General features: G+C 44.1%; 1 long non-coding RNA gene across 1 annotated transcript; it reads left to right on the top strand.

Annotated features, from left to right (window-relative positions):
• The first annotated feature begins 1,851 nt into the window (after positions 1-1,851).
• LOC142427753 (uncharacterized) lies at positions 1,852-5,949 on the top strand. Its single transcript, XR_012780087.1, has 3 exons — positions 1,852-1,984; positions 4,820-4,933; positions 5,089-5,949. It is a non-coding gene; the product is annotated as an uncharacterized LOC142427753 (long non-coding RNA).
• The last annotated feature ends 2,886 nt before the right edge of the window (positions 5,950-8,835 follow it).

The following is an 8,835-nucleotide window of genomic DNA, read 5'->3' as shown; positions in this document are numbered from 1 at the left end:
TTAACATGATCAAAGGGTTCTTATTCTTTTCCCTGTTTATGTAGTCGGTTACATTAATATTTTTTCTAATGTTGAAACATCCTTGCATCCCTGGTAATAATCCCACTCAGTCAAGGTGAAATATGAACTCAAAGGCAGGGATAGGTGCTCTCTAACTCAATCAATCCCATTTCCACAAACCTGCACATAAACTATTAGGGTATATGATGTAATCATTCTCCTCAATTAATTAGAGTCATGAAATCATCAAATTTGTTACTGTGTTGTTAAAACACCAGTATAATATATCCCGTTGTAGAGTGTATTTTTAAATGCTTTTACCCCACATTCTCTGCAGTTGTAAAATTAAAAAAATTTTCTCATGCAGATCTACAGTTGTCCAATATTGTCCTTAACTCTTGATTAATCTTGCAGTTATATATTTTAAAACCATGATTATATGTTTTCAACAACTGTTCTGAATGATTATTAAGTTAATGCTTATTTTTAAAAGAAATATTCTAACATTTTAGTACTTATTGTACTTAGAGCCAGTGTACAATGGAAGTTGTTATTGTTTGGTGTCATTAAGTGAGTTCTAAATCATAGTGACCCTGTGTACCACAGGAAGAAACACTGGCCTGTACTATACCATCTTCATAATTGTTCGTATATTTGAGCCCGTTGTTTGCCTTTGTCAATCTAAAACGTTTTCTTCTTGTTTGCTGCCCCTCTACTTTACCAAGCACCAGTTTTAATGTGATGTTACTATTGTATTTACCTCCAGTTTTCAAATACACAAACACACTAAGGTTTTACGTATATGAATAAGAACATATATTCAAAAGGACAATAAAGTCAGACCTGTCATATGAATTCTGGACTCATAGAACCATAGAGAGCAGAGTAAAAGCTCCTTAGGCTTTTGTGTTTTTCCATTTTATAGAACGTACTGTTTCATCTTTACCATAGCAGGTACTGTCCTTATAAACAATAGTCCAAAACTAGACCGATGATGTAGTAGTTTATTTTCTCAGTCTCAGACATGCATAAGCACCACATGGAAGTTAGAGTGTACTTCAGTATCTTAAGAGATGAAAAAAATATTCAGTTTGGACAACAGAAAAGGGGTGAAGGGAGATGACGGACAGGGCAAGGTATGACAAAATAATAATTTATAAATTATTGAGGGTTCATGAGGGAAGGGGGAGTGGAGAGGGAGGGGGGAAAAAAAGAAGACCTGATGCATAGGGCTTAAGTGGAGAGCAAATGCTTTGAAAATGATGAGGGCAAAGAATGTACAGATGTGCTTTACAAAATTGATGTATGGATTGTGATAAGAGTTGTATGAGTCCCTAATAAAATGTTTAAAAAGAAAAAAAGAAAATATTCAGTTTGTTTTGTGTAACATTAAAATTGTGTTGCGATGGTAGAAGTATATTGCTTATTCTTTTACGTGGCCCTGAGCACACCTTGTACCATGTGGATATTCAGTGTCACATAGGGAAGTTGGTGCCTTTAGCTCAGTCAGTTCTGTCTATGAGGTATGTGACTTTGATCATACATCTGATAATAATCTAAACGTTTGTCAGGATAAGAATCTGGGTGTTTGCGGGTTTTTTCCCCACTAAGACCTCCACATTTTATTATTTCCAATTCATCGCAATCCCTTCCTGTATGGTCAGTGTAATGAAGAACAAACTTTCAAATAATGTTGGTGGGAATGATGTCATATTAATCTCTGCCATATCAAGTAAGATTCTTATTTTCCTGAATGTCTATGCAGCTTAATGAAGCCTTAACTCCTGCCTGTTTTTTCACTTATGTGTTTCCGGATCACACCCATGACTACTCTCCTCCCTTTCCGGGTCACGCTGAGACGGGCCGGAAGTGGCGGTGTCCTAGCCGGAAGTGAGTGTCATACCGTGGGTCCTACTTGCTCTGCCTGGTGTGTGGTGCCAGAGAAGCGTCTGCAACCTGAGCACTGTGTAGTCGGCGCGCCCAGGTGAGGGGTCGCGAGGTGACCAGTTTGGGGTGACCCTGGTGCACACAGCAGCCTGGCTGCGTGCAAGCGCCCTGCTTCCCCCTCCCCCGCTCCGTCAGCGCCCCTCGCGTGGTGAGATGTGGGAGGGTGTCCCAGGGGCTGCTTCCATCCCCCAGTTTTGGGATTGGTTGGGGTTCCTAGGGAGAATTCCTGTTGGAGAAAGTAGGATCCCAGACTGGGGCTTTGGGCGTTGGGGTTCCCGATTCATTGCGGGAACTTTGCTTGTCTCCCCCGCTCCATTGTTTCCTTTCATACAGCGGTGGCTCCTCCCTGAAACTCCCTAGAACGTCTTCCGCTCACAGGTGAGCCCCGGGTCTGTGGCTTCTCTCACCACGAAGTGACTGCTGTTCAGGAAGCGAGTGGCTGCAGCTGGAGCACAAAACGTTAGGGCTTCCTCCGGAGGTTTGCCCAGTCTGGTCCCCTGGGCGGTGCCTTCTCTGGGAGCGGGGAAGGGGAGGGGGAGGGGTGCACCCAGTAGTCCAGAAACGCCCTGGCTCATTCTTGACAGCCTGTAGGGCGGCAGCGGGGAGCGCGCTCAGCCATGAGGGTGTTGAAGTGATAATCCAGCGCACCCACCGCGCATTGAGGTGTGATTGGCATTCCCAGGTTGTGGGGTAAGTCCAGGACTGGGACCTCAAGGGAGGTGACCCAGGTTGGTGGCTACCAGTCAACCGTATGGCAGGTGGCAAGTAAAAGGAGAAAGAGACCGGCCCAGCTGTACAAAGATGGGGTTCGGTGAGCAGGAACTCAACCAAAAAGAGGGCCAGTCTTTCTTTGGGAAGGCATATAAGTCTCCAAAGAAGGGCAAGACCCTTCAAGTACAGAAGAACCCCCGTTCCCACATACACTCTTAAAAAATTTTGCATGTTATTTAATTTTTAAAAAACCCTGTTTGTGTTTAACAGTAGAAAAAAGCTGGAGGAAAGCTTCTTAGTGGAGGACAGACAGCTGGAGGAAAGGTTTCTTTAAGAGGGACAGGAGGAAATTGCCACCAGTAATTGTTTTTCATGCAGAGAAAGTAGCCAGTAAAAGACATCCAGGCAATTGAACTGGATCCATTATTTCTGCAAATCTGTTAGTGTGGGGGAGTGTGGGAGCTGCTCCTGCCTATTGCCCAAAGGGATATTTCTGTTTCTGCTGCCTCTGAAGAAGTAGCTTGTCCGATGTTTAGATTTATGCCAACTCCATTTTAACTGTGTATTCCCACCTGGAGTCATTTTATCCCTGCTCTAATGAAAATTCCGAGTGTGTTGCTTGGTTTGTAGGGTACTTTTGGTTTGGTTTTGGTTTTGAGTAAGCGCTTTTAGGAAAATTTCCAGCTTTACCGAAGCCATGAGCTAGATCCGGGAGTTGAAGGAGGCTGTAGAGTTGCTCAAGGAGACCATCCAGGTGGGGTGTGGCTCTGCTAGTGAGGGACTGAGGGGCTGGCCTGGTGCTCCACACCACTCCTTGAACACATGCTGGCATGACAAGAGGCAGCGCTCCCATGAAAACTCACTGGCAGCTATTCTGACCCAGCGACCCTATGGATAGGGTAGAACTGCCTGTGGGGGTTTCCCAGACTGTAACTCTACACAGGAGTAGGAAGCCTCTTTTTCCAGCCAGTAGTTTCCAGCTGATGGCTTTGTGGTTAGAAGTACAGCATGTAACCCACCAGACACCGGGACACCTGATCTCTACTGTAGTCTTAATTCTCCACCCAATCTAGCTCTTCTAGGAAAGCTCATCCCCAAGCCACATGGGACTTCCTACAGTCCCCTGGCCAGGGGGAAGTTCTGTTCAAGTCCTTGCCTGAGTTTGGAGGGTGATTCATTTGCAGAGAACAGCTCTTGTTCATTCCGTGAAGGTTCACACTGTACTTTCTAGATCCCAGCTCCTGTGCAGAGGCAAAAGCCCACCAGCATGTCTGTGTAGGCTGATAGGCCCTACCGTCAGAATTGAGATCAAATTCTAGTGCTTCTATTCATTAGCTGATTTCCTTGGGAAAGTATTTGAGCCTCTAGTGGTTCGTCTCTGAAGCGGGCCAGATATTTGTGGGTTAAGCGACTCAGTGCAGGTCTGGCATGCCGTCAGTGGCTGCTGATGTGATCCGTGCTGTAGAGAGACATGCACACACATCCTAATGATGCTGGCCCACGTGGAAAGGAGGACACGGGACACTTACAGCTGAGGGTGAAAGTCCAGGAACATTGCTGGGGCCTGTCCTCCCTTTCAAGTGCCTCAGGGACACAGGCATTTGAAAGGACATGAAGAAAGAGCTGGACACAGGCCAGCCAGGTCCTGGTGCTAACTAGCCTCCCAGAACTCATCCTCCTTCTTGATGAGCACAGGGAACCTTTGGCGGGAGTTGAGCAGAGCAGTGACATGACCATGGCAGCATGATGTATATCACTGGGGCTTCAGTGTGGAGCCTGGTGCAGGTATTTGGAGAAAGGGTGCAGGTGTGGCTGCAGGGAGAGCGGGTAAGAGGTTGGGATAGTTCAGGAAGGAGGTGTGGCTGTGACATAGGGATTGTGGTGGGGGCTGACGGGAAATATCGGAGCTATTTTGCGTTGGGGGCAGATGATAGAGGGGGGTGGCTGGCAGGATTTGGTAGCATACAGGGTCAAGAAATAAAGCCGACTCTTAGCTTTGTGATGTAGGCAAAGCTTGGGGACCTGGATGAGGATCAGGAGGCAGGATGTGGGCATCTATGCAGGCATTTGCATTCCTTACCTGAGTCAGGACCCCAGGAATAACTTGCTACGTTGACTGGCAGTTACTGAACTGGCTGGGTCTTTTCCCTCTGTGTTGCAGCAAGGTCCAACCTGATAAGCTCTCCCGAGATGTCCAAGCAGCCAGACTACAACCCGGGGAAAATTGAGAACAAAGCAGAACCCGCTGTAGACCTGCTTCTCAATTACCTGCAAGGTGAGGCTGGTTGCAAGGGGGTGTGGGGTGTCGGGGCTGGGGAGTGGGTTGGAGTTCTGCTGGCTCCTGAACAACTACAGGTGTTGACAGCTGTTGCTTGAGTGAGTATGGGACCTGGGGGACACCACTCACCCCAGTGGACCATGTCATTCCAGCTTTCAAGAAGGCCCTGGACCTGGTCATGCAGGTGCAAAAGCAGACCAACAAAGGAACCAGAAGCAAGAAAAAGCCCCAGTGATGACTCTAACAAATCTGCAAAGAATGGAAGTTTCCCACAAACTTTTTGAAGCCCCCTTGTATCTATCTCACAACTTTTGCCTGTTCAGTTATTTACAGGTTTAAGCCTTATTAACAGCTATTATAAAAATCTGTTTGAAAGCTAACATTCCATGATCCTTGTCATTTTCCCATCACCTCTACCCTCCACCCCCCACTTTCTGCAACTGACCCTGTTAACCACCAGTAACCTTTGACATGTCACTCGGGGGAAGTTCTGTTCCAGTCCCTGCCTGAGTGTGGAGGGTGGTTCCTGTGCAGAGACCTGCTCTTGTTCATTCCGTGAAGGTTCACACTGTCCTTTCTAGATCCAGCTCCTGTGTAGACACAAAAGCCCTCCAGCATGTCTGTGTAGGCTGATAGGCCCTACCATCCGAATTGAAATCAAATTCTAGTTTTTCTATTCATTAGCTGATTTCCTTGGGAAAGTCTTTGAGCCTCATTGAGCCCCTAGTGTTTTGTCCCTAAAGTGGGCCAGATGTTTGTGGGTTAAGTGATTCAGTGCAGGTCTGGCAGGCAATCAGTGGCTGCTGATGCGATCCTTGCTTCAGAGAGACATGCAAACACATCCTAATGATGCTGGACCGAGTGGAAATGACACGGGACACTTACAGCTGAGGATGAAAGTCCAGGAAAATTGCTGGGGCCTGTCCTCCCTTTCAGATGCCTCAGGGACACAGGCATTTGAAAGGACAAGAAGAAGGAGCTGGGCACAGGTCAGCTGGGTTCTGGTGCTAACCAGCCTCCCCGAACTGATATCCAGCTTCCTGATGAAGGCGGGGAACTTTTGGAGGGAGTTGAGTGGAGCAATGACATGGTCATAGCAATATTAGGTATATCACTGGGGCTTCGGTGTGGAGCCTGGTGCAGATACTTGGAGAAAGAGTGCAGGTGTGGATGCATGGAGAGCAGTGGGGAGGTTGTGGGGATAGTTCAAGAATGTGGCTGTGCACAGGGATTGTAGTGGAGGCTGATGGGAGATATCAGAGACATTTTGGGTTGGGGCAGATGGGGGTGGAGGTGGCTGGCAGGACTTGGTAGCATATAAGGTGAAAAAATGATGAATTTTTAATACTTTGTCTTCCGGAGCTGCCCTTTGAAATTATCAGTTCAACTTTATTAACTCTATCATTTCTTCCATTTGCCTTAGCTACTTTAAGTAATGAGCAATTTCAATGTCTCTTCTGATATCCACTTTGATTTTTTCTTGCTTTTCTGTGTTTAATGACCTTTTGCTTCCTTCACATATGATGTTCTTAATATCGCCCCTCCTCCCCCAGGTAATTAGTGTTCATTTCATTAAATGTTACCTAAATTCAGATTGGATAGCCATAAAATATATTTTAGCTCTTGTAGACTTGTTTTAATATTTTTCAGTTTCAAACAATTTACAGAAATTTCAGACTAAATGTATAATAGAGTTATATAGTTTATGTTTAACATAGTTATATCTTTAGAGTACTGACTAACTTCTTGACTAATTTTTAATTTGTGGAGTTTTAGTTGTTGACTTATAGCATTTATGTATTCTGAATACAAGATTATTAGGTATCATGAATAGTTACTGATGTAGGTTGCCTTTTTCAAATTCTTGATTGTGTCTTTCCAATTATAAGGGACTTTAATTTTGATGAAGTTCAACTTATGTTGAACTTGGGCTGCTTATGTTTAAGATGTCATAATTGCTTAAAATGCAAGATATCTTAAGAAACCATTCCCTAATCCAGGGTCACAGACATTTATATATATGTTTTCTATTAAGGGTTTTAGGATTTTACATTTAGGTCTTAAGATCTATTTTGAGTTAGTGTTTGCATAAAGTGCAAGGTGGCAGTCAAAACCCATTCTTTTTTCCTGTATCTAGTTGTTTCGACAGCATTTGCTGAAATCACAGTGACTTCTCTGCACTCTTTTTGAATCATTTAGCTATGTATGTATGAGGTTGAATTTTTAGACTCTCAATTATATTCCATCAATACGTTATCTTTATGTCACTACTACACAGTATAATTACTATAGCTTTTTAGTAAGTTTTCATATCAGGCAATGAGCATTCTCCACCTAGATTTTATTGTTTCTCCAGATTATTTTGGCTATACTAAAACTGTCACATGTCCATAGAAATTTTAGAATCAGCTTGTCATTTTCTGGAAAAGCAAACCTTGAGAGGAATGAGGTTGAATCTGTAGATGAGTTGTAGAATATTGCCTCTGGATAACAATCAGTCTACCAAGCCATGAAAACGTCAGCTTTGTACATGGCTCATTATTTGCTCAGATCTCAGTTTAAATGTTTAGCCTTCTCACATCTTATGCAAAGTTCACTCCTGCTCCACTATAGTACATTATTTATAAACTTGACATTTATTACAGTCTAAATAGTTTGGCTTGCTTGGTAGAGTTTATGCTTCAAGTAAGTCTTTTATTCTAAAGATTCTCTAGGGCCAAACATAATGCCTACTAACAATAATTGTTCTTAATTTTTGTCGGCCCCAGTCTGTGCTGAGAGTGTGCAGATGGAGTGTTGTGGAGCGGAAATACCACAAGAAATATGCTTGAGGGAAGTGGGTTTTCGGCACCCCCATAGAAGCATGCAATTAGTGGATGATGGTTCCGGAGGAGTCCAGTCCCCCAGAGCATCTCTCTGCTGGGAGAGCAACTTTCTGGAGAGGTCTCAGATACACCAGAAAATTTTTCTGGCAGGTCCCGGACTCAGAGAATCGTTCTGTTTTGGTCTGGACCCCAAACAGCATCATTCTGGCAGGGTCATGGATCCCTCAGAGCATCATTCCAGCAGGATCCCAGAACCCCAAAACATCATTCCACCGATGCTTCCAGTGCTTCATCAATTTGTTGAAACTTTTGAAATTGAATTCAGTCAATGCTTGGCAACTGGTTTTGGCGAATTCCGTCAGTGCAGCTTGAATGTCTTCCATTAGTACTATTGGTGCTTGTTTATATCCTTCCTCTTGAAATGGTGGAATGCCAACTAGTTCTTCTTGGGAGAGTAATGTGTATTCTTTCCATCTTCACTTGATGCTTCCTGGATCGTTCAATATTTTCCCCATAGAATATTTCAATATAGCTCCTTCAAGCTTGGATTTGTTTTCTTCAGTTAATTGAAGATGTAGTGAATATGTTCTTTCATTTTGGTTTTCTCACTCTAGGTATCTGCACATTTCATTGTAATACTTCTCCAGATCCTTTCTGAAAGTTTCTGTTCAGCTCTTTGGCTCCATTTCATATGAAGTGCCTTAGCTACTCCATGATTGAAAGCACTTTCCAGAGTCTCTTCTGACATCCAGTTTGATCCTTTCTTTCCTGTCTCTTCAGTGATCTTTTGCTTTCTTCATGTTCTCGGTGATATCCCACGACTCATCAGGTGTCCTGTCCTTGGTGTTTAGTGAGTCAAATCTGCTCCTGACACCTTAATATTCAGGTGAGATAAACTCAAGGTTGTATTTGGCTCCCGGGGGCTTGTTTTAATTTTCTTCAGCTTGAATCTTAACTTAGCTATGAGCAGTTGATGGCATGTTACACAGTTGACTCCCGGACTGAGTTTAGCTGCTGACATTTAGCTTCTCCATCTTCTCTTCCCACTGTTGTAGTCAGTTTGATTCCTGTGTA

This window comes from Tenrec ecaudatus, chromosome 15, assembly GCF_050624435.1.
Source record: "Tenrec ecaudatus isolate mTenEca1 chromosome 15, mTenEca1.hap1, whole genome shotgun sequence".
Classification (NCBI taxonomy): domain Eukaryota; kingdom Metazoa; phylum Chordata; class Mammalia; order Afrosoricida; family Tenrecidae; genus Tenrec; species Tenrec ecaudatus.
Note: the sequence above shows the minus strand (reverse complement) of the source record. Positions and strands in the feature narration are given on the sequence as shown.